This window comes from Eschrichtius robustus, chromosome 8 (assembly GCF_028021215.1).
Source record: "Eschrichtius robustus isolate mEscRob2 chromosome 8, mEscRob2.pri, whole genome shotgun sequence".
In the NCBI taxonomy this organism is placed as follows: domain Eukaryota; kingdom Metazoa; phylum Chordata; class Mammalia; order Artiodactyla; family Eschrichtiidae; genus Eschrichtius; species Eschrichtius robustus.
This window is the reverse complement of record NC_090831.1, coordinates 58011888-58037945: the sequence shown is the minus strand read 5'-3', so window position 1 is coordinate 58037945 and position 26058 is coordinate 58011888. Positions and strand designations below refer to the sequence as shown.

The 26058-nt window shown below is 38.1% G+C and overlaps 1 protein-coding gene across 13 annotated transcripts in view; it reads left to right on the top strand.

The window, feature by feature from the left end:
* The window catches only part of HDAC9 (histone deacetylase 9), a 1001951-nt gene that overhangs the window by 714538 nt on the left and 261355 nt on the right, over window positions 1-26058 (top strand). The gene's annotated exons all lie outside the window — the stretch shown is intronic.

Genomic DNA, 26058 nt, shown 5'->3' with positions numbered 1-26058 from the left:
GATTTTTTGATGATGGCCATTCTGACTGGTGTGAGGTGATACCTCATTGTAGTTTTGATTTGCATTTCTCTAGTAATTAGTAATGTTGAGCATCTTTTCATGTGCTTTTTGACCATCTGTATGTCTTCTTTGGAGAAATGTCTATTTAGATATTCTGCCAATTTTTCCATTGGATTGTTTGTTTTTTTGATATTGAGCTGCATGAGCTGTTTGTATATTTTGGAGAGGAATCCCTTGTTGGTTGCTTCGTTTGCAAATATTTTCTCCCATTCTGTCATTTGTCGTTTCGTTTTGTTTATGGTTTCCTTTGTTGTGCAAAAGCTTTTAAGTTTAATTAGGTCCCATTTGTTTATTTTTGTTTGTATTTTCATTACTCTAGGAGGTGGATCCAAAAAAATCTTGCTGCGATTTATGTGAAAGAGTGTTCTGCCTGTTTTCCTCTAAGAGTTTTATAGTATCTGGTGTTACATTTAGGTCTTTAATCCACTTTGAGTTTACTGCTGTGTATGGTGTTGGGGAGTGTTCTAATTTCATTCGTTTACATGTAGCTGTCCAGTTTTCCCAGCATCACTTATTGAAGAGACTGTCTTTTCTCCATTGTATATTCTTGCCTCCTTTGTCATAGATTAGGTGACCACAGGTGCGTGGGTTTATCTCTGGACTTTCTATCCTGTTCCATTGATCTATATTTGGTTTTGTGCCAGTGCCATAGTGTTTTGATGACTGTAGCTTTGTAGTATAACCTGAAGTCAGGCAGCCGATTCCTCCAGCTCCGTTTTTCTTTCTCAAGATTGCTTTGGCTATTCATGGTCTTTTGTGTTTCCATACAAATTGTAAACTTTTTTGTTCTAATTCTGTGAAAAAATGCCATTGGTAATTTGATAGGGATTACATTTAACCTGTAGATTGCTTTGGGCAGTATAGTCATTTTGACAATATTGATTCTTCCAATCCAAGAACATGGTATATCTCTCCATCAGTTTGTGTCATCTCCAGTTTCTTTCATCAGCATCTTATGGTTTTCTGAGTACAGGTCTTTTGCCTCCTTAGGAAGGTTTATTCCTAGGTATTTTATTCTTTTTGATGTGATGGTAAATGGGATTGTTTCTGTTTACTGCTTTTAAATAACATAAACTTCCAAAAATATATCCTTTGATTTATCTGGTCAGTTGTGTTTAAGGCTGTTTCTCAGTAAAAGTTATGCTGGACTTCAGGTTATTATGGCTACATAATTTGTAGGGCTCAATGCCAAATGAAAATAGAGATCCCTTTGTTCAGAAATTATTAAGAATTTCAAGATGGCAAAAATACCAAAGTTATCCAAATATGGGGCCCTGCTAACTATAGGTTCCTGTGTGAAGCCACTGTGCTAGACTTTTATATTGCTAGAGAAAAGGTAGTATGAGAGGGTTTAATGTAGTTTCATAGCAGAATTCAGTTTTTCGTAGAGTCATACTGAGTATGCATATGCATTATATTCCTGGTAAAAAATGGCATAAACTTCACAAAGCACTTTGCATTGTGGGACATTTTGTTTGTGAACCTCCTGAGGCCATTTTTGTCTTCAATAATTAACAAAGCCTTTTTGACCCAGGATATTTATACCATATTTCAAGGACAAATTTGTTCAAATCCAACAACGTATGAAAAAAAATGTCTACATTTTTGTGGATGATTAGAACATAGCCTATAACCTGCAGTCTATTTAAAGTTAACCCTTACCAGTAACAAGACATCATCCTGTAGAACTGAGTGCTAACTCATGTTAGGACAAAGTAATTCTAGATCAGGTTTCCAAGGACTAAGGAACTTAAGTCAGTTAAATTTCTTAGATATTGAAGGAAAGAACACAACTAGTCCTGAGTATGTTTTAGGCGATATTTTGCTATAACTATATTTTATACAGGGAAATCCCATACATTTTCAGCTAATTCTGTCATTTTAGTGATGCTAGATTTTGCAAGGATAATCTTTCTATTCCTTCACCTGTGACTCTGCCTTCTAGAAATAAAAATGGCAACTACAACCAATATCCATTTGGACTTTACAGTTTACCAACATGCACCTGAGGTTTGTAATAACTTTATAACATAGTCGTAATTATTAACACCATTTTGCCGATGAGAACCTGAAGGCTCAGAGAAGTGAGGTTATTTTGCTGAAGTTACTTAGTAAAGGCTGAAAGGCTGAAGGTATGAGGTTGACGTGCACGTCCATGTGGAGGAGTTCCAAAAGAGCATTTTAGGTCCTTCCAACGCTCTCATCTTCAGCAGACCAGCCGCAGCCCCTGGAGCCTAGCAGTGCATCTGTGTGGCTCATGTAGTGTGGTCCCCTTGATGGCAGCTCACCAGTGAGCTTTGCTTTTTGACTCCTAGGGCAGGACAGTCACCATCCCACATTAATCCATGCTCATTTTTTGCAAACCTCCAGTGAAGCCAGGGGCTTGCAGAGTCATTCTAGAAAGCAGAGAATTTACTGACTTTTTAAATGGGTTTCATTGGTTTTTGCACTTATTTTCTGACATCCCAAGTGGCCATTTTTAGAGAATGGCTGATTACCTACAAATGAGGCAAAGAATGAAGCAAAGCTAATGACTACTTAGTGGGTATGGTGATGGGGAGGAAATCAAAGCTGTGAAAAGAGTGGTGATCATCAAACTCCCACTCACTTACAAGTACATTTAATTCATGATCCAGAGTTGAAATGAGGACAGTTCCCTAGGACCCACTTCCCAAGTCTGACCTCTGCTGTGCCTATGACTCTCTATGCCTTGAACATAAAATACATGTACTCAACTGTGCCAAACCCATACCAAGTAAACTTCTTATTCTTTAGCAAGAACTGCTCTAGTAAACTCTTAGAAGTACCCAAGGAATGAATAGTGACTGCTGCTTCTGGCACAGTGGGTGTCATAGAATAACACCTAATCAGTATGGTGGCAGCAAAGGTGGTGGATAAATCTAGCTTGCACAAGCAGAAGCAGGAAGAGTAAGACTGGATTAGTTTGACTCCATCACTGCTGGAAAGTGCTGGAGAGAGGCACCTCTGTTTTTCAAATTGGCCTATAGGTCTCCTGGTGGTGTTTATGTACGTCTAGGTGAGTGTGTATGTGCTGTGTTGTGTATACCTATGCTTGTTGATGCTCTAGAGAACTAGCTTGATTCAGTGTTTTGGGGTTTTTTTTTTAGGAATCAGATTGTGTTCTTAGACATTCAGGAACCATCTTGACTCCTAAGATCTTTGGTTTTGATATAAGTCCTAAGAGAAACTCTGGGTCCTGTGGATTTGTATCCATCTAAATTTTTACCTCCAGGACAGTCCAAGACATATTAAGTATACAAAAGACACCCAGTATGAACATGGAGTGGCCCAGCTTGGCAACATGGGGGCACACCAGCAAGCTTGGAAACCACTAAAATCGCTTTTGTCTTAAGGCATTTCTTCCGGTTCATATTATCTAAGATGAACCCATTGGTTTAAATTCCAAAACAACACTTAATGCTCCCCAGTTGTTGGGATAAACCCCAGTTGCCTAGACTATATACCTTCCTACCAGATGGGTTTAATTTATACCTACTGAATGCTGATGGATTAATTGGCTTTTGAGGGGTCTGCCTGGCACATTATGAAATTTAAAAAATCTCTACCTCTTATTAGATTTTCCTGTGAAATTGCAGGTGATAATTTGGTCAAGTAGCTCAATGGGTGAATGGTAATAAGTTGCTTTAAAGTGTGCTCTCCAGAATTGCATTTTGGACAACAATCTCAAGGTTTCCAAATTCCTTTGCGTTTGGTTCTCATTTTGTTTCGTTACTATGGCATGACTCATTTCTGATTACTGTGTGATTGCACTGCAAGAAAATGCACCAACTGAAAAGAGCATTTTACCAAATCCCGGGCCTTGGTAGTCATATAGTGAAACAGATAATTAAGGGACTCTGGAAACAAAAGCCAGTGCCGGACCACTTTAGTTCTCACTCCTCAGGGTATATCACTAAAAATAGTGATCATTTTCCTGGCCATCTGACCTGCTGCCGTGTGAAGAAATCTTGAAGTCATTTCTCAGCCTTATTTTTCCCTCTTCACTTGATAGGCCACAAAAAAACCCACAAAAGCAAGGACGAGCAGGCTTTTATGATAATGTCGTCATCAGCTCCCAGCTTCAAACGCTTCTGCGGCTTTTGAGTTGTCATTTATAACTTGGAACTGAATCGACCCATAATTCCCCTGATACACTTAGAGAAATTGATAACAGACTCTGCACTTCTTTTATGGCTCGGAGGAGGCAACTCCAATCACATCACTATTGGCAGGCAATATTATTTTTTGACATGGTTGTAAAAGTATAAAGGGGCTTATGGCATTTGTTTAGATGAGGAATGGGCTCTCAAGCTGTGCTGGGGTTTACAGGACCAGATTAGTGAGAAGCAAAGGGAATATGATGTTTGCAAACAGGATATGATTTTATATATAAGTTTGGGTTTCATGCTCTGTTCCCTGGGGAAAGCCGTGCAGACAGCAGAGAATTCCACTTTTATCCTACAACAGACAAGCTCCTAGTGCCAAAAGGCAGAAAAATAAACGTGGTCAATGGGCAGTGTCAGACCCTTGATTGGAGGAGGAGGAGCTGTGGAAGAGGCAGAACAATTCCCTAGGAGGAATGAGGAATTGCAGAGCATGGGCAGAATCTGGGCCTGCCTAACTGGTCAAAGATGTGCCAGAAATGAGGCTCTGAGAGGTTTAATCAAGGCACCTTCTCCAGCAGCAGCTCAGTCAGTCCGTGAACATGACACTGGCTTTTTATTACAAACTTTTACTCTGTCCATATTCTCTTTGATTACACCTAGATCTGGCACCCTGTGAGGCTTATGGATGTCATTTTTTGTGATTTTTTTGGGAGGGGGAAATAGGGAGAAGGATTAGGTGATAGTATGGCGGTAATTTTAGGCTCATTCCAATTGCTCAGAGGTTTTCAGGAGACATTTTAGTTATATACTAACTGTACTCCCTATAGAGGAGGCAGGTTTCGATGAAATGTGTCAAATTTTCTTGAATTTCGTCAAATTAAAAATGTAAGCTCTCCCCTCTGATATATGAAATGTACATATATATAAATATTATATATATATACACACACACATATTTTCAGAAGCAAATTCTATTCTTTCACTACATTTATAGCTTCATATTATTTTCCCATTTATTATACGACATTGGTCCTCCACATTCATTCCCCCAATGACAATTAAAAAAAGTTCCAGTGGCAAGCCTTTCAAAGACAGCTTTCTCTATTGTATTATAATATCAAGGAATGATTTATTTTATGACCAAATCTATGGACATATGGTTAAATTCAACATAACAGAAAGGTTTGGTTAATACATTTTTCTGCTGTTTACAGTGGTCTTCTTTGAAACAAAAAAATCAGTATTTTAGAAGGCATAACATGTGCCATCATAAGAGGGGTGAAGGGCAGGAAAAAATAAGATAAGGCTCGTTGCCAGTGATTAGACAAGGAGCAGGAATGCAAAGACTAATGAGACAAGACTACTTTTCCCATTGCTCATAGCCTTTTCACTGGGCTGATCTGGATAAACGTGCTGTGGGAGCACAGAGGAGGGAGCTTCCAGAACAGAAAAGAAAGAAGAGGGGTGTGGAGGTTAACTCCAGCAGTTGTAAGCTGAATATTCAAGAACAATTAGGAATGAACGTGTGTGTGTGTGTGTGTGTGTGTGTGTGTGTTCGGGGTGGGTTATGACTGTGGAGTAGCGGGGAGGCATCCAGGCATTAACTGTTTAGGCTCTCATAACACACCGTATTTTTGACAAACGCACTAAGCAGTTGTCGATTAGTAGGGAATTTTTTTCCTCAGATAAAAACAGAACCAAAACCTAATGCTTATGCCAAAATTTGGATATTCCTGAAATTTTGATAATGATTCAGGAACCCCTTCCTCTTAAGTATATGCATCATGTGTTATTCCCACCCAGTTATCCCAAGCAGGCACAATGCCTCTTGTTACATCTGCAGAAAGAGGAGGGAATGGCATCTGCTTCTCACATGCATAATCAGGATAATGTTGATTTCTCTCATATGAATGGTCAGCTCAAACCTGGCTTGCAATCAGTGTTTTATTTCCTCCACTGCTGCTATCAAAGATGCATCACAATCCTCTTCCCTCCAGCACAATAAGAGGATCCACCCTGATTTGGAATCTCTCTTTTCCTCATCTCCCTTTCTAATTGTATTTGGATTTTCATTAGTTTTAAACTTGAGGCAAATGATACTAGCAGGAACACCCCAGGGCACCTGGAAAAAGTAAAACAGATAAGCGGCCTTAATGAAATTGTTTTGAGAATTTTGTTTCATGCTGTGGATTCCACAAAAAGATCATGTTGCCCCAGACTTGGAAAATATAGTACAGAATATTATGCAAGCCAGGAAATTCTTTCTAAATAACAAAGGAAGTTTCCAGTATTGCATAAATTATGCTAATTGTGTATACTCAATGATAGTTGCAGGGAAATAGACAACATTCCCCACAGAGATAGACATACATACATTACTCTATGTTTACTGCGAACTGTAAAATTTTATAGAATCTTTAAATGCATGATGTCCATTGCAGGGAAGAGGAAAATTAGAAATGAAAACCTTAACTTCCTCCTTAATTCACTTAACTGTAGCATGCCATCAGTGATTAAATTCTTTCGATTGCTTTGACATTATGGCTAAACGCAACAGGATGCATTTTGGGGTTTTTTGGGGTTTTTTTAATTTTTCTTTTTTTTTTTTAAGATTTAATTTAATTTTTATGTTTTTGGCTGCGTTGGGTCTTTGTTGCTGCGTGCGGGCTTTCTCTAGTTGCGAAGAGTGGGGGCTACTCCTCGTTGCGAAGAGTGGGGGCTACTCTTCGTTGTGGTGCGTGGGCTTCTCATTGCGGTGGCTTCTCTTGTTGCGGAGCACGGGCTCTAGGCACGCGGGCCTCAGTAGTTGCGGCATGCGGGCTCAGTAATCGTGGCATGTGGGCTCTGGAGCGCAGGCTCAGTAGTTGTGGCACACGGGCTTAATTGCTCCGCGGCATGTGGGATCTTCCTGCAGCAGGGATCGAACCTGTGTCCCCTGCATTGGCAGGCGGATTCTTATCCACTGCACCACCAGGGAAGTCCCGACAACAGCATGCATTTTGAAATTTCATTTTCATTTTCTTATTTAAAGTAAAAATACATATAACAAAACTATTAAAAGTCTTCTGTTGTCAAAATGAGATAGCTTAGAAATGCTACCATCAAAGCTTTACACATGTGTTTTTTACGCTCGGGGCTACAACACCTGTAAAAAATGATATATGCAACTATGTCAACCAAAGTAGTGTCAGTAGTAGGGAAGAAGAAAACATATTCATTTCTGGAATTCCTTTTTCTGTCATTTTTCTCTCTTCATTTTCTTTACTGGCCTATGGTTCTTGATTATAAACATTCAGACAAGAAAAATTGCACCTTGGAGTCTGCAGTTGCTGAAGGTAAATGGATTTGATGAACTTCAGGCTTCTCCCTAACTCAGGAAATCTATGATTCTATGAAACAAAAATTCAGAAATTAAAACATACTAGAATAAATTTGAATATACATCACTGATTGTCACTTCTGATTGTCAAGAAAACATAAAACCTTAGGTCCAACAAAAATTTAGAGCTGACAAAGGAAATGAGACTACCTAGGAAAAAGGAATCTTTGGGACAGCTTCTGTGTTGTGCAGCCTGAAATGCAGATAAATCCAGACTCACCTCAGACTTTCATTTTGATGTGAAAAAACTGCACTTATATTTTCCCTTTGTCACATTTCTACCCTGGATAGTTTCAGGTCCAGATATTCATCCTGTAACTAATATCTAATACATAGTATTGATATATCATTACTGGATTTGTCTTCGCCAGGTATTTTGACAGAAAGTTTAATAAAGTATAACTCTTAACGATTCTCAAACAATACACATAGTTTTCCTTACAAAATCCAAAACTAAAATAAATTAGTTTACTGAATGCTTGAGCCATAGTAGGCAATTCACAGCAGAGTTCCTAGGACTTATTCATTCCAAACCCCCAAGTAGAATGCATAGCTCCCAACTCCTAGGCCAGCAGCATCATTATCACTGGGTCGTGTTTTATTTTTAAATATAAAATAGTAAGTAAAATAAAGGTCTTGAAATACAGAGTGATGACGCACCTTAGCAATGAAGCATATACATTGATTCATTGTTTTTATCGAGGCTAATAAGACTGTTGAAGGGCTAATACATTTGAGAATGATATGCATCCAAAACTATTTGGCTTATTTATGCTTTTATCATATTCTAAATGATATGATTTATATGGTCTCTAACTAATATGTACTGTGGATACATTGTTATCCTTTATAACAATCTTTAAAGACTTCTCAAAGTGATTCTATACCATTTTGAAGTGTGATCATTCAATCCCAGGAGACTTACTACTAACTGTGTAACTGAGGCTTTGTAGTCTACAGAAAAGGAAACTGAGGCTCAGAGAGGAGAGTAACTTGCTCAAGTCTCATAGTTAGTAGGTGGTGAAGTATAATAGAAGTCTCCTGATTCCCAAGCTCTTAACCACAGTTCTGTGCACACACAACTCACCATAATTTCAACCTCACATGATTGTCAGCACTCCTTTCCCAAATGAGAATAACCCTAACCGTAAGAAAAGCAAAATTGTTTCTTTTGCCAAGAACATTCTCTTTTTAATTGAAATTCCTATAAAGTATTAAATCCATGAACTCAGGCATCATTAATTTGGGGTAAAAAATTATGTAGCTGTATACAGCATTTCAACTCTAACTGGACCACCAAAGAATCTCTGGCCTTGGAGGAAACCACTGTGGAATGGGTTAGAGAGAATCTCATCTCACACACCGACTGAGTCCGAGTTAATTTTATTAAGTTGCTTTTGGTAGGAATGGGGCACTAACATGCATTGTTTAGTGAATAAAAAGATCAGCTTATTATGAAATACCCTTTACACAGTATGTACATCAGATTAAATAAAGAAGCAGCAGGAAAATACTGACATGATATTACTTGGCTGTAGCTCTAACTCAGTCTTGGTAGGACTGATCAGCAGGTCACTGAAATTGTGAATAGCAACAATGGGAACTCTCACGTTCCTTCACTGACCACATAACCCACAGGAATCCATATATTATTTGTCAAATCCTTTAGTCCACTGGTATCTTAACTAAAGATCCTGAGTCTCAAGATGTAGCACTTTGCCACAACAAACATGTCACTTCACTTATTCTTGTTATTGGCACGCAAATAGCAAAGGGATATTTTTCTGAAGACGAAGAGTGACTAAAAATTGCACATGTAAGGTCAGTAGAGCTGCCAGAAAGCAGTCGATCATACTGGGAGGGGGTTTGTAGTAGAGCATTAACGTACATGGCCTGCCCCTTGTCTCCTCCAGCTGCTGCATTAATAGTTCACGCCTTCTTTCCATATGGAATGTTGGTCACAGTGTTCATTCATCATATCCATGGTTTTCCTTGGAATCTGAAGGTCCTCCCTGTAGTTGCTCTGTTTCTTTTTCATCTCACCATGACTAAAGAAGCTAAGGTGTGGGCATTATAACCTACAAGTGATCCCAAGGGAATGGGCTGTCATTCATGTGTTCCTCCCAGTGTTGAACAAAAGAGAGAAAGCATGTGGTTTCACCCACCCATTGTCATCATAAATCCATCCCAGCTCCATTTCAAAGGTCTCAGGGTTTCAGCAGAACATCTAACATGAAATGAATACATACATTCAAAGAGCTGGCATGTTGTATCACATGGGAGAGGGGAGAACACCCATTGTTACAGGCTGCAGAGCCAAATGAAGAAGAACCCAATAAAGAATGCCATAGCTCCTCAGCCCAGAAGTGGGTCTCTCATCATTATACTACAGAGGAAAAAAGTGATGGTAACCCAGAGTTATACTGGGCCTCTCAAGAGGTTCTGAAGTGTTGCTACCTAGATGACTGCAGAACTATCCCTGAGAGGTTTTATGATTTTAGGGGCTATGTCCTTCTGCCCAGCCCTAGAGTCAGAGAAACCAGCGATGGAAAGTCTCTGTTAATAATTATTTCATTCATGTGAATCTCAGTTTCTTCGTCTGTATAATAGGGATAATGAAGCCTCTCTCACTGTGTTATTGTGAAGATCAAATGTAATGATGTAGGTTATCAGTGACAGCTGTGTCTATAGAATGGCCGCTTCCCCACTTTGACGGGTGGCCCTAATTTTTTCTCCTTTTGCAGAGAATAAATAGGCTGCTGTCTCAAGGGTGTGATTTAAAAGCTTCTTCAAAGCTCTGAAACCCTGGGGTCTCATAGGATGCACCTACCCAACTGAGGTTCTACCATTAGAATCCTGGTACTGTAAGGAGACTAATAAGGAGGGGGAGGCCACTGTTTTTAGAAGCCCCTGTGATGAAGCACATGGGCAAAGAACCTTGATTTAGGAATTGGAATATTTGGATTCAAATCTCCACACTGTCACAACTTGCAAAGTGTTTCTCTGACTGTGAAGTGTAGAATCTGATTCAACAGAACTGGATGGGGCCTGAGGTTCTGCATTTTTAACAAACACCCACGTGATGTTAACGCTGCTCATCCATGGACCACAGTTTGAGTGACAAGATCCTATATGACCGTGAATGGACAAATCATTTCATTTTTCTGTGCTTCAGTTTCTTTACTTCTTTTAAGTAGAGGTGATTAAGGAAATGTACTTTATCTTTCTCCTTGGGGACAAATGTGACATACTTGGGGATCTGGTTGACTAAGACTTAGATAAGCAGTCTGTCTCCTTTGGGCAAATAGTTACAGGGCAAGGAAGTTTCTATGAGGGGCAGGGGTGAACCATGACAGCAGAGGTCCAGGGTGCTAGGGGAAACTCCAGGCGATGCTGGATGCCAAGCCAGGGAAAGGAGGCACCTGATTCTGGCAAATGAAAGCTTCAGGTCTAGGGGTGACACTGACTGAGGAAAGAAGAATGGTTCTTCACTCAATTGTGTATGTAATACAAGACCTAAATGGAAGAGGGATTTTTATGTCACATTTTATCTTTATTTAGCCACAGTAGAACACTGTCAAGAGATACATCACTGTGGAATGAATTTGTTTTCATTCATTAATTTATTCCCTTTACAAAAATTTATTAAGCATCTATTATGTGTCAGACCCTGAAGATATAGACACCCGTAGCCCTGCATTCACGGCTCTTGACACTAGCTTTCATGGTATATCATTAAGAAGAGATCTACAGAACAAACAATAAAGAATATCTTTTTTTTTTTTAACATTTTTTATTGGAGTATAATTGCTGTACAATGGTGTGTTAGTTTCTGCTTTATAACAAAGTGAATCAGTTATACATATACATATATCCCCATATTTCTTCACTCTTGCATCTGCCTCCCTCCCACCCTCCTCCCTATCCCAACCCCTAGGTGGTCACAAAGCACCGAGCTGATCTCCCTGTGCTATGCGACTGCTTCCCACTAGCTATCTATTTTACATTTGGTAGTGTATATATGTCCATATATACACTATCACTCTCTCACTTTGTCCCAGCTTACCCTTCCCCCTCCCTGTGTCCTCAGGTCCATTCTCTAGTAGGTCTGCGTCTTTATTCCCGTCTTGCCCCTAGGTTCTTCAAGACCTTTTTTTTTTTTTTTTTTTTTTTTTAGATTCCATATATATGTGTTAGCGTACGGTATTTGTTTTTCTCTTTCTGACTTACTTCACTCTGTATGACAGACTCGAGGTCCATCCACCTCACTACAAATAACTCAATTTCATTTCTTTTTATGGCTGAGTAATATTCCATTGTATATATGTGCCATATCTTCTTTATCCATTCATCTGCCGATGGATACTTAGATTGCTTCCATGTCCTGGCTCTTGTAAATAGAGCTGCAGTGAACATTGTGGTACATGACTCTTTTTGAATGATGGTTTTCTAAAGAATATCTTTTAAAGTTCATATCTGTGTCAGTCCACTGGGGCTGCCATAAAAAAATACCACAGACTAGGTGGCTCAAGCAACAGAAATTTATTTTATCACAGTTCTGGAAACTAGAACTCTAAGTTCAAGGTGCTGGAAGGATTGGTTTCTCCTGAGGCCTCTCTCCTTGACTTGCAGGTGGCTGCCTTCTCTCTTGTGTCCTCACAGGGCCTTTTCTCCGTGTGTACACATCCCTGGTATCTCTTCCTCTTCTTATAAGGACACCAGTCCTATTGGATTAGGAACCTACCCTGGTGACCTCATTTAATGTAAATTACCTCTGTAAATGCCCTGTCTACAAATATAGTCACATTGAGCTTCAACATTTGAATTGAGGGTGGGGCGGGGGCAATACAATTAAATCCATAACAATATCCATGTGTAGGGTTGACTTTGATTGAAATGCCAGCTCTGTGCCTTATCAACTATGTAACTTTAGTCAAGTTACTTAACCTCCTAAACTCAGTTTCCTCTTTTGTAAAAGTGACTATAATACATTTTTTAAGCTATCATGGGGAATAAATTGAGTTATGTTTGTAAAATGTTTAACACAGTGTCCAACACTTACTAGGTATTCTTACTGCCCTGGATCTCTTTCTTTAGATGCTGACCAAAGAGATTTCCTTTTTTGCTTTCTTTGGGTAATAAATTTGATTTTACTACCTCTTGCACTGAATCTACTAATAAATTAGGTTTTTTTCTCTCAAATCTTTGCTACTCCCACCCCCACTATCAGTATTCCCAGAAAGAAAATATCTACTGGAATCTTCAGTTCTAGCTGTAAGAGTGGAGGCTTGATGATAGAAAAATATTGAACTTTTCAATTATCTCTTAAGTGGATAAAAGGTAATTATTCTATTCCCAAAACGGACAAATAAGAAATTTGGCTTGCAGATTCCATTATATGTAACATAGAGTTTAAAACTGACTAAGCTATGTAGATATATTAAAGCTAAAATGTCTTAGAAATCAAATCACGCTAAAACAATTTCAGTGATTTTAAAATATTTGATAATTTCTAAGTTACTAAGATGCTGTATGCAGAAATGTCTGGTCCACAATAGATGATTCATTTAAAAATTACACTTTACCTGATGCAATGCAAAAGTTGAAAAGATATTGAATTTCTTTTACAGTTAAACTTTTATACAACATGCCTAAAATGGTACAGAATAAGTACGATGATGAAAAACCTCAGTTTCTTTGTTGAGTCTGGTGTCTGTCAGGAGGTTTCTAGGGGCATCTGATCATTATTTAAAGTTTAAACTCAATTATTCAGAAATGCCCTGTGGCCCTAGAAGCAGCATAGCATAGCAGCAAGAGCTTACTAAACTGCTTAGTAGTAGCCAAGGAGTTTTGATTCCCAACTTTCAAGGGGAAATATTCAAGGAATCCAAGGAGCAGTCGTGTACCACATTAACCATGCACAGTGCATATGAAACTTGTTCTGTTAATGGGCACAATAGTATTACATTTAACTCTGGGAATATTTCCGAAAGGAATCAACAAGCTGCATTTAGACTATATAAAGGAGACTGTGCCTAAATTCCTTTTCTTCTAAGTCATTCTCTTTCCCTTTTAAATACTTTCAGTACAGGTAGCTTAATTTCTATCACGTGCAGCTTTTCAGAGCCTGAGCTTTGTTTCGGGTGCCAATGATTGAGCTATGCTGGATGTGCTTGGAAAAGGCCCACATTCATTCAGGAAACTCTAGTTGAACTAGATCCATATGTAGCTAAAAAAAAATGTAGCTTTGTGATTGGAGGTAGTTTCTGGCTTCCAGCATTATCACATATGATTTTTGTTTTTGGTGTACTGCAGAATAGAAAGTAATTTTGGAACAAAACTCTGGAAATTTTTTTCTTAGTTAGCATTTACTCAGAGCTTATTGTACTATACTTTCACCATTGTGTTGTACTGTGGTAAGCACTTTACATGCATTGACTAATTTAATGCTAATAAAGGTGGAAGGTGGTATTATCTCCATTTTTCTTAAGGCTTGGAATGGTTAATGAACTTGTCCAAGTTTGAACAGCTTTTAAGTGGAAATGGTAGTTTTCAAGGTCTCTAACTCTTAGATCAACAAAAATAAATAAGGTGTTATTGTACTAAACATTGATGGTGCCCTAAGCAAAAGCTACCACCCAAAAGAATGGGATAAGGTAGAGGAGACATTGTCTGAAGATTGGTTCCTTGGAAACTCTGTTAAAAAGCTTATTAGAGGACTGTTGCCCTCTCAGGCCCTTCTGGCTCCACAGGTTCTGTAGTTTTGTTTCTGTGGCATCTGCCTTAGTTTCTGTTAAGCCAGCACGCTGTGGGCATGGGCTAATGATTGTGGTGTGGAAAAAACAAAGAAATATTATCTCTGGCCTGCCGGGTTTTTTTTTTTTTTTTTTTTAATTAATTAATTTATTTTTGGCTGTGTTGGGTCTTCTTTTCTGTGCGAGGGCTTTCTCTAGTCGTGGCCAGCAGGGGCCACTCTTCATCGCGGTGCGCGGGCCTCTCACTATCGCGGCCTCTCTTGTTGCGGAGCACAGGCTCCAGATGCGCAGGCTCAGTAGTTGTGGCTCACGGGCCTAGTTGCTCCGCGGCATGTGGGATCTTCCCAGACCAGGGCTCGAACCCATGTCTCCTGCATTGGCAGGCAGATTCTCAACCACTGCGCCACCAGGGAAGCCCGGCCTGCTGGGTTTTAATGCCACAACTAACCACGTCTTCTGAGTGTGGGTCCCTACAGTGCCCCCCAAGGAGGGAGCCCCGGAAAGTCAGTCCCTGGGAGAGTCTGGGAACAGACTGGAAACAGACCGTTCACCCTCTCCCGTCTCCACTCTCCTTGTGCTCAGCGTGAATTAGAAGGGTCGGTACCATGCCCCAGTTTCAGATGCTGTTCTCCAGTTGGTCGGCCATGTGATCTGGTGCAGTTTTCCTTTAAAACTGAGCAATATCGTACTGACATTGAGAGCAGAAGTACACAACAGGTAAGATGGTTCAGTAAGCTATAATTACACGTGCATTGTGGGAGAGACCCTCAAGATGGCGGAGGAGTAAAACGTGGAGATCACCTTCCTCCCCACAAACACATTAAAAATACATCTACATGTGGAACAATTCCTACAGAACACCTACTGAACGCTGGCAGAAGACCTCAGACTTCCCAAAAGATATATTTTTTTACTTTTTCTCTTTTTGTGAGTGTGTATGTGTATGCTTATTTCTGTGATTTTGTCTGTATAGCTTTGCTTTTACCATCGGTCCTAGGGTTCTGTCTGTCCATTTTTGGGGGTTTTTTTTTGTTTTTGTTTTATAGTATAGTTTTAGCATTTGCTATCGTTGATGGATTTCTTTTTTGATTTCGTTGCTCTCTTCTTTCTTTCTCTCTTTTATTTTGTCTTTTTTTATTACTTTTTAATTTTTTAAATTTTTAATAATTTTTATTTTTTATTTTGTAACTCTATTTTATTTTATTTTATTTTTATTTTTTTCTTTCTTTTGTCCCCCTTTTATTCTGAGCCGTGTGGCTGACAGCGTCTTGGTGCTCCGGCCACATGTCAGCCCTGAGCCTCAGAGGTGGGAGAGCTGAGTTCAGGACATTGGTCCACCAGAGATCTCCCGGCTCAAGCTAATATCAAATGGCGAAAGCTCGCCAGGAGAGCTCCATCTCAATGCTAAGACCAAGCTCCACTCAACGACCAGCAAGCTACAGTGCTGGACACCCTATGCCAAACAACTAGCAAGACAGGAACACAACCCCACCCATTAGCAGACAGGCTGCCTAAAATCATAATAAGGTCACAGACACCCCAAAACACACCACCAGATGCAGTGCTGCCCACCAGAGACAAGATCCAGCCTCATCCACCAGAACACAGGCACCAGTCCCCTCCACCAGGAAGCCTACACAGCCCACTGAACCAACCTTATCCACTGGGGGCAGACACCAAAACAGTGGTAACTACGAACCTGCAACCTGCGAAAATGAGACCCCAAACACAGTAAGTTAAGCAAAATGAGAAGACAGAGAAACACACAGCAGATAAAGGAGCAAGGTAAAAACCCACCAGACCAAACAAATGAAGAGGAAATAGGCAGTCTGCCTGAAAAAGAATTCAGAGTAATGATAGTAAAGATGATCCAAAACCTTGGAAACAGAATGGAGAAAATACAAGAAACGTTTAATGAGGACCTAGAAGAATTAAAGAGAAAACAAACGATGAACAAAACAATAAATGAAATGAAAAATTCTCTAGAAGGAATCAGTAGCAGAATAACTGAGGCAGAAGAACGGATAAGTGACCTGGAAGATAAAATAGTGGAAATAACGACTGCAGAGCAGAATAAAGGAAAAAGAATGAAAAGAATTGAGGACAGTCTCAGAGACCTCTGGGACAACATTAAACGCACCAACATTCAAATCATAGGGGTCCCAGAAAAAGAAGAGAAAAAGAAAGGGACTGAGAAAATATTTGAAGAGATTATAGTTGAAACTTCCCTAATATGGGAAAGGAAATAGTCAATCAAGTCCAGGAAGCACAGAGAGTCCCATACAGGATAAATCCAAGGAGAAACATGTCAAGACACATATTAATCAAACTATCAAAAGTTAAATACAAAGAAAAAATATTAAAAGCAGCAAGGGAAAAGCAACAAATAACATACAAGGGAATCCCTATAAGGTTAACAGCTGAACTTTCAGCAGAAACTGTGCAAGCCAGAAGGGAGTGACAGGACATATTAAAATGATGAAAGGGAAAAACCTACAACCAAGATTACTCTACCTAGCAAGGAACTCATTCAGATTTGATGGAGAAATTAAAACCTTTACAGAAAAGCAAAAGGTAAGAGAATTCAGCACCACCAAACCAGCTTTACAACAAATGCTAAAAGAACTTCTCTAGGCAGGAAACACAAGAGAAGGAAAAGGCCTACAATAAAACCAAAACAATTAAGAAAATGGTAATAGGAACATACATATCAATAACTACCTTAAATGTAAATGGATTAAATACTTCAACCAAAAGCCATAGACTGGCTGAATGGATACAAAAACAAGACCCATATATATGCTGTCTACAAGAGATCCACTTCAGACCTAGGGACACATAAAGACAGAAAGTGAGGGGATGGAAAAAGATATTCCATGCAAATGGAAATCACAAGAAAGCTGGAGTAGCAATTCTCATATCAGACAAAATAGACTTTAAAATAAAGACTATTACGAGAAACAAAGAAGGACACTACATAAATGATCAAGGGATCAATCCAAGAAGAAGATATAGCAATTGTAAATATTTATGCACCCAACATAGGAGCACCTCAGTACATAAGGCAAATGCTAACAGCCATAAAAGGGGAAATCGACAGTAACACAATCATAGTAGGGGACTTTAACACCCCACTTTCACCAATGGACAGATCTTCCGAAATGGAAATAAATAAGAAAACACAAGCTTTAAATGATACATTAAAGAAGATGGATTTAATTGATATTTATAGGACATTCCATCCAAAAACAACAGAATACACTTTCTTCTCAAGTGCTCATGGAACATTCTGCAGGATAGATCATATCTTGGGACACACATCAAACCTTGGTAAATGTAAGAAAATTGAAATCATATCAAGTATCTTTTCCGACCACAGTGCTATGAGATTAGATATCAGTTACAGGAAAAAAATCTTTAAAAAATACAAACACGTGGAGGCTAAACAGTACACTACTAAATAACCAAGAGATCACTGAAGAAATCAAAGAGGAAATCAAAAAATACCTAGAAACAAATGACAGTGAACACACAGTGACCCAAAACCTATGGGATGCAGCAAAAGCAGTTCTAAGAGGGAAGTGTATAGCAATACAATCCTACCTCAAGAAACAAGAAACATCTCAAATAAACAACCTAACCTTACACCTAAAGCAATAAGAGAAAGAAGAACAAAAAACCCCCAAAGTTAGCAGAAGGAAACAAATCATAATGATCACATCAGAAATAAATGAAATAGAAATGAAGGAAACAGTAGCAAAGATCAATAAAACTAAAAGCTGGTTCTTTGAGAAGATAAACAAAATTGATAGACCATTACCCAGACTCATCAAGGAAAAAAGGGAGAAGACTCAAATCAATAGAATCAGAAATGAAAAAGGAGAAGTAACAACTGACGCTGCAGAAATACATAGGTCCATGAGAGATTACCACTAGCAACTCTATGCCAATAAAATGGACAACCTGGAAGAAATGGACAAATTCTCAGAAAAACACAACCTTCCAAGACTGAACCAGGAAGAAATAGAAAATATAAACAGACAAATCACAAGCACTGAGATTGAGACTGTGATTAAAAAATCTTCCAACAAACAAAAGCCCAGGACCGGATGTCTTCACAGGTGAATTCTATCAAACATTTAGGGAAGAGGTAACACTTATCCTTCTCAAACTCTTCCAAAATATAGCAGAGGGAGGAACACTCCCAAACTCATTCTACAAGGCCACCATCACCCTGATACCAAAACCAGACAAAGATGTCATAAAAGAAAACTACAGGCCACTATCACTGATGAACATAGATGCAAAAATCCTCAAGAAAATACTAGCAAAGAGAATCCAACAGCACATTAAAAGGATCATACACCATGATCAAGTGGGGTTTCTCCCAGGAATGCAAGGATTCTTCAGTATACGCAAATCAATCAATGTGATAAACCATATTAACAGACTGAAGGAGAAAAACTATATGATTATCTCAATAGATACAGAAAAAGCTTTTGACAGAATTCATCACCCATTTATGATAAAAACCCTCCAGAAAATAGGTGCAGAGAGAACTTACCTCAACGTAATAAAGGCCGCATATGAGAAACCCACAGCCAACATCGTTCTCGATGGTGAAAAACTGAAACCATTTCCTCTAAGATCAGGAACAAGACAAGGATGTCCACTCTCACCACTATTATTCAACATAGTTTTGGAAGTATTAACCACAGTAATCAGAGAAGAAAAAGAAAAAAAAGGAATCCAGATCAGAAAAGAAGAAGTAAAGCTGCCACTGTTTGCAGATGACATGATACTATACATAGAGAATCCTAAAGACGCTACCAGAAAACTACTAGAGCTAATCAATGAATTTGGTAAAGTATCAGGATACAAAATTAATGCACAGAAATCTCCTTCATCCCTATACACTGATGATGAAAAATCTGAAAGAGAAATTAAGGAAACACTCCCATTTACCACTGCAACAAAAAGAATAAAATACCTAGGAATAAACCTACCTAAGGAGACAAGAGACCTGTATGCAGAAAACTATAAGACACTGATGAAAGAAATTAAGGATGATACAAACAGATGTAGAGATATACCATGTTCTTGGACTGGAAGAATCAACATTGTGAAAATGACTATACTACCCAAAGCAATCTACAGATTCAGTGCATTCCCTGTCAAACTACCAATGGTCTTTTTCACAGAACTAGAACAAAAAGTTTCACAATTTGTGTGGAAACACAAAAGACCCCTAATAGCCAAAACATCTTGAGAAAGGAAAACGGAGCTGGAGGAATCAGGCTTCCGGACTTCAGACTATACTACAAAGCTACAGTAATCAAGACAGTATGGTACTGGCACAAAAACAGAAATATAGATCAATGGAACAGGATAGAAAGCCTAGTGATAAACTCACGCACCTATGGTCACCTTATCTTTGATAAAGGAGGCAAGAATATACAATGGAGAAAAGACAGCCTCTTCAATAAGTGGTGCTGGGAAAACTGGACAGCTACACGTAAAAGAATGAAATTAGAACACTCCCTAACACCGTGCACAATAATAAACTCAAAATGGATTAAAGACCTAAATGTAAAACCAGACACAATAAAACTCTTAGAGGAAAACATAGGCAGAACACTCGCAAGAAGATCCTTTTTGACCCACCTCCTAGAGAAATTGAAATAAAAACAAAAATAAACAAATGGGAACTAATGAAACTTCAAAGCTTTTGCACAACAAAGGAAAACATAAAGAAGATGAAAAGACAACCCTCAGAATGGGAGAAAATATTTGCAAATGAAGCAACTGACAAGGGATTAATCTCCAAAATTTACAAGCAGCTCATGCAGCTCAATACCAAAAAAACCAAACAACCCAATCCAAAAATGGGCAGAAGACCTAAATGGACACTTCTCCAAAGAAGATATACTGATTGCCAACAAACACATGAAAGGCTGCTCAACATCACTAATCATTAGGGAAATGGAAATCAAAACTACAATGAGGTATCACCTCACAGCATTTGGAATGGCCATCATCAGAAATCTACAAACGATAAATGCTGGAGAGGGTGTGGAGAAAAGGGAACTCTCTTGCACTGTTGGTGGGAATGTAAATTGATACAGCCACTAAGGAGAACAGTATGGAGGTTCCCTAAAAAACTAAAACTAGAACTACCATACGACCCAGCAAACCCACTACTGAGCATACACCCTGAGAAAACCATAATTCAAAAAGAGTCATGTACCACAATGTTCATTGCAGCTCTATTTACAATAGCCAGGACATGGAAGCAACCTAAGTGTCCATCGACAGATGAATGGATAAAGAAGATGTGGCACATATATACAATGGAATATTCCTCAGCCATAAAAGGAAACGAAATTGAGTTATTTGTAGTGAGGTGGATGGACCTACAGTCTGTCATACAGAGTGAAGTAAGTCAGAAAGAGAAAAACAAATACCGTATGGTAACACGTATATATAGAATCTAAAAATAAAAAGGTTATGAAGAGCTTAGGGGCAGGACAGGAATAAAGATGCAGATGTAGAGAATGGACTTGAGGACATGGGGTGGGGGAAGGGTAAGCTGGGACAAAGTGAGAGAGTGGCATGGACATATATACACTACCAAAGGTAAAATAGATAGCTAGTGGGATGCAGCCGCATAGCACAGGGAGATCAGCTCGGTGCTTTGTGTCCACCTAGAGGAGTGGGATAGGGAGGGTGGGAGGGAGACTCAAGAGGGAGGAGATATGGGGATATATGTATATGTATAGCTGATTCACTTTGTCATAAAGCAGAAAGTAACACACCATTGTAAAGCAATTATACTCCAATAAAGATGTTAGGGAAAAAAAAAAAGCTTATTATAAATTCTGACAATTTCTCCAAATCCTGGGGTTATGGAAACCTCTAGGTACAAACTACTGGTGTAATGCTCAGACAGTTATTGGTAATCATTCTCTCTTGGGACAACTTTTCTTGATAGGGCTAATTTATTAATAAAACTTCTAACACATTCCCAATTTTACCTCTGGCTTCAGCTTTTCTTTCTTCCTGTCTTTCCCAAATAGAGCTCTTTCTTTGTACAATTTGGCAGGAAATTCCTTTCTCTATGAAATCAATACTTCTCAAATTATATGGTGAAGAAAGATTTTTGTTTGCTTATGCTTTATTTCCTACCTGTTGTAGAGCAATGCTTTTGTAAAATGCATTAGAATAGAATTACTAAAATTGAGATACAAAAATATGCAAAATAAAAAATTCAGTTATTTTTTATTAGATTCAACAGGTATAAAATTGTTCTAAATGGATTGCTACAAAAGTTTCTAGACGCTTGCTTGTGTTTATCTTGCAGACTGGGAATAGTCTGTGGACCACTGTGGTTACCCGGGCCATACTTTGAGTAGCAGTATTCTAGACCAGTCGTTCTTGATATGGTTGAATTTAAATCTGCCATCGTGTTAGTTGTTTTATATTTGTTCCATCTTGGTTTTTGTTTTTTGTTTTTTGGGGTTTTTTGTTTTGTTTTTTTTTTTCCTTTTTCTCTCTTTTCCTGCCTTCCTTTGGATTGAATATTTTTTAATTGTTTCATTTTATTTCCACTATTGGCTTAGTAGTTGTACCTCTTTATTTTTTTAGTAGCATTTACACTTATTAACACTTATCACAGTGTGCTTTCAAGTAATATCACACTACTTCATGTATTATGTAAGAATCTTACAGCAGTTTATTTGCAACCCTCTCCTCCTGTTCAATGTGCCTTTGTTGTCGTCATACATTTGACTTTTAGATGTGCCATAAACTCCACAAGAAATTTTTACTATTTTTGCTTGGGATAGTCGATTATCTTTTTCAAGGGAAAGAAAATAAAAGTCTCTTATATGTGCCTTCATTATTATCACTTTCAGCACTCCTTATTTCTTTGTGATAATGTGTTATTCTAAGTTTCCATCTGGTGTTATACTGTTTTTCCTAAATGATTTCCTTTACCATTTTTTGTAACTGAGGTCTGATGGCAGTACAGTACCTCAGCTGTTATTTTTATGAAAAAGCTTATTTTATCTTTTAAAGATATTTTTTAAAGATATTTTTGCTAGTATAGAATTCTGGGTTGACATTTTTTTGTTTGAAATCTTTGATGTCATTCCATTGTCTTCTATCTTAAATACTTTCTGCTAAGAAATCTGTTATAATTCCTATCTTTGTTCAAGTTTATATAATGTGTTTATTTTCCCTGGCTGCCTTTAAGATTTTTTTGTTGAGTTTTTAACAGTTTGTGATGTGTCTAAGTATGTTTTTTTTTTGTTTGTGTAATTGATTTTCTGGTGTTTTTTTTTTTTTCTAGTTATGCTTTGAATTTTTTGGATCTGTGGTTTCATTATTGTTGAGAAATTCTCAGTCACTATCCCTTCAGGATTTCTTCTGTCTCATTTTCTCTCTCTTTCCTCCTTCCAAGAATCCAGTTATACCTGAGTCAGACAATGGAGGTTACTTGATTGTCTTGTGACCTCAGCTCTCAAATACCTCCCAAATTAATATTTATCAGCATTTTTCTTTTTATTAATTTTAGGTTGGGTGTATCATTTTTTGTAGCTTTCTTTATTCTAAACAACAGATTAAATTTAAACCATTTGTTCTTAACTTGTGTTCACAAACTGCTGAAGGGCCATGAGTTATTTATTACAAGAAGCCTGTGAATTCATATACACACCCAACATTGTCCATGGACTGAATAAATATTATGTGTCAAAAGTATGGGGCTACATTTACAAATGCATGTAGGTATTGCTGCAATTAACATGCTTGAAATTAATTTAAAATCATTGCTGAATTATAGATAACTTTCACCATGAAACATTGCTCAAATAATAAAATTTAATAGTGCAATAAAACTCTTCCGTAGTGCTGTGAACATTTTGAACATTTACTTCAAGTGTTAACCTGAGCATCCGAACTCTAGTCTTTTTGTCAGGCAGAGGCGAGAGTCCTTTATAAACACACCAGGTGTCGTATACTCTCCAACTGCCCCACCCTCAGAAATCTCCTTGAGTTAGGCCATGATCTTTGTGCACAAGAAATAACCCAGCTAGTTCCTTGGAGATACATTTTTGCCTTTTCTGCCTTAGAAATTTCAAACTGTGTAAAACATAAGTCACCCTGGACAGCAGGAGTTATGTACTGGCAGCCCAGTAGCCAAATTCAGCACACTAATAGGTTTCTTTTGGCCTGGCTGTGAATTTTTTTAAGTGAATTCTTGTCAATATTTAAGATTGAAAAATTGTACCTGACCCTCCCACCCTTTCCCCATTTACCTTATATTATGTTATGTCTACATTACCAGTCTGGCCCTTGGAGTCATTAGAATATATAGCTACTGCTTTAGTCCTACTCTGCATCACTTCTATATGCAAGTTTCTCCAGGCTCATTTTTGGTACTTTGTCCCTGTTTATGGACTCGACTTATCTATATATTGGTCATCAATCCCTTTAACACCAAGAAAATTCTTTATACCCTAGTTAATATTTAAATTATACATGCTGCAGATCTGAGAAAGTATTTTAGGGAAAAAAAATTGCTGCTGTTATTGCTATTTTTAAAATCATAAATTACATGACAGTGTATATTATCCAGTGACAGATCTATCTATGGATAATTCACTTACTTGGGACTCTGATTATTTGGTGAACCATGTGTCACTTTTATTTTTATGTCCATTTTTATATGGCCATTCTCAGAGCAAACAATAAAAAAAAAAAAAGAAAAGGAAAAAACTGAAAGCCATTAGGTGCTTATCCAAAAGGTTTGCAGAAGCCCAGAGACTTCTGAATAAGGCAGGGCACTCAGGAAACATCTTCATTTCTTGGAAAATCCTAACCGTGGATTTTTGGTCATTTTAATTCACGTTTCTAATTAATAGTGACATAAAGAAACTGTGAAAACAGTGGTTTTTGAAATGTTATACCTAGTTCTCAGATGCTCAGAATCTGTTCCAAAGGAAGTGAACATTTGGAAGGGTGGATATACTCGGAAACAGCGCTTCCATATGTGTACTCAACAAAATGAATCATGGTCTCTCAAAGGCCTCAGGCTATCTGTGTACTCCCATCCTGCCATATGTGCAGGGACAAACCCAGCATCCTTATGAACAACCATTCATCAAGGATCTGGCTTTTAACAAGTAGAAATTGTCCCTTTCTTTCCCTTCCTTCCTCCCTCCCTCCCTCCCTCCCTTTCTTATTTTTGGTATAGATGCCAATAATCACATGATATCCCTTGATGTTTTATTTTGCCACTGATATTGTATAATTATTTACTTTTTGAAATCTTTAAAGAAATTGCAGTCGCTTTCTTTGATATATTAAGGAAAGATAAGTTGAAATTGGAGCAAAAGAATGGGAAGAACTGTGAAAAGTTTTTACTGGCTCTGTAACTAACATTTGTGAAACTTAAGAAACTGAAAAGAGCAGAACAATCCTTAAAAATAAGTTTATATTGGTGTTGATTCTATTCGGTGGACAGAATTATTTGGGTAAACTCAGGAAAAGGATAACATTGATAAAAATTATTCTTGGTTGTATTCCAAATAAAAAAGCAAGAGACAAAGCACAACTTTAGAAAGTAACAGTGAGAATATAAAGTGTTTACCTCCCTGTTCCCTCTCTCACCTATCCTTCTCTGTTGTCTCTGAGCTTTGTCTCTGCTTTCTCATTTTGCATGTCCTTTCTTCCTTCCCTTCCTCCCTCCATCCCTCCTTCCTTCCTCCCTTCCTTTCTTTTCCTTTTATTCCTGCCATATTTCATAAAAGATTTGAAGCAGCTTTTAAAACAAACAAACATGAACTCTGTGTGTGTGTGTGTGTGTGTGTGTGTGTGTGTTTTAAAGTAGGTGTGGTAATCATTCAAAGGTGAAAATACCATGAACCAGGAATGAGGTTAGCATATAAAGTGTGCACTATGGTATCTACTGCTTTTACTAGAGAAGGACCACAGATTTGGCTTTGAGATTTCTAGAAGCCAATATGAAGAAAACAGCACTGTTGTTTATAAGGTTCTCAATGTTTCTAGGGCAGGATTTCTCAACTTTGGCATTATTGACATTTTGGCCAGATAATTCTTTGTTGTACTGTCCTGTTGCACTGTAAGATGTTTAGCGGAATTCCTGATTTCTACCCAACAGACGCCAGACGCACACCTGCCCCCTCATTTTTGACAACCAAAAATGTCTCCAGAAACCACCAAATGGCCCATGGGGGGCAAAACCATCCCCATTGGGACACTGCTTCAGAAAAATGGCGAGCAAATCACAACACTCAGGAAAAGCCCAGCTATTCCAAATACAACTTGGGGTATTTAAATTTCTTGAATATTTTAGCAACTTTACATGATAGAAGTTCAGTACCTTTAAAGATATAACATTCATGTAGGTCTTAGCTGATTTACTTCATTAGGAAAATCTTTAATTCTACAAATATGATATCTGTTTTTTTTAAACTTATTATTTATTTAGTTTTTAGATTTTGATTTGACTAGCATAAAAATCAATATGAGTTAAGAGCTTATCTTTTTTTCTGGCTTCTCATTCCTGCTCCACTAATTACTAGCTGAATAACCTCTCTGAATTTCATATACAAAACTGCTTAATAATAGCATCTATGTCAGTAGTTGTTGTGAGGATTGTATGAGTTAATACAGGCAAAGAGCTTTTCGCGGTGGCTAGATCTTAATAAGTACT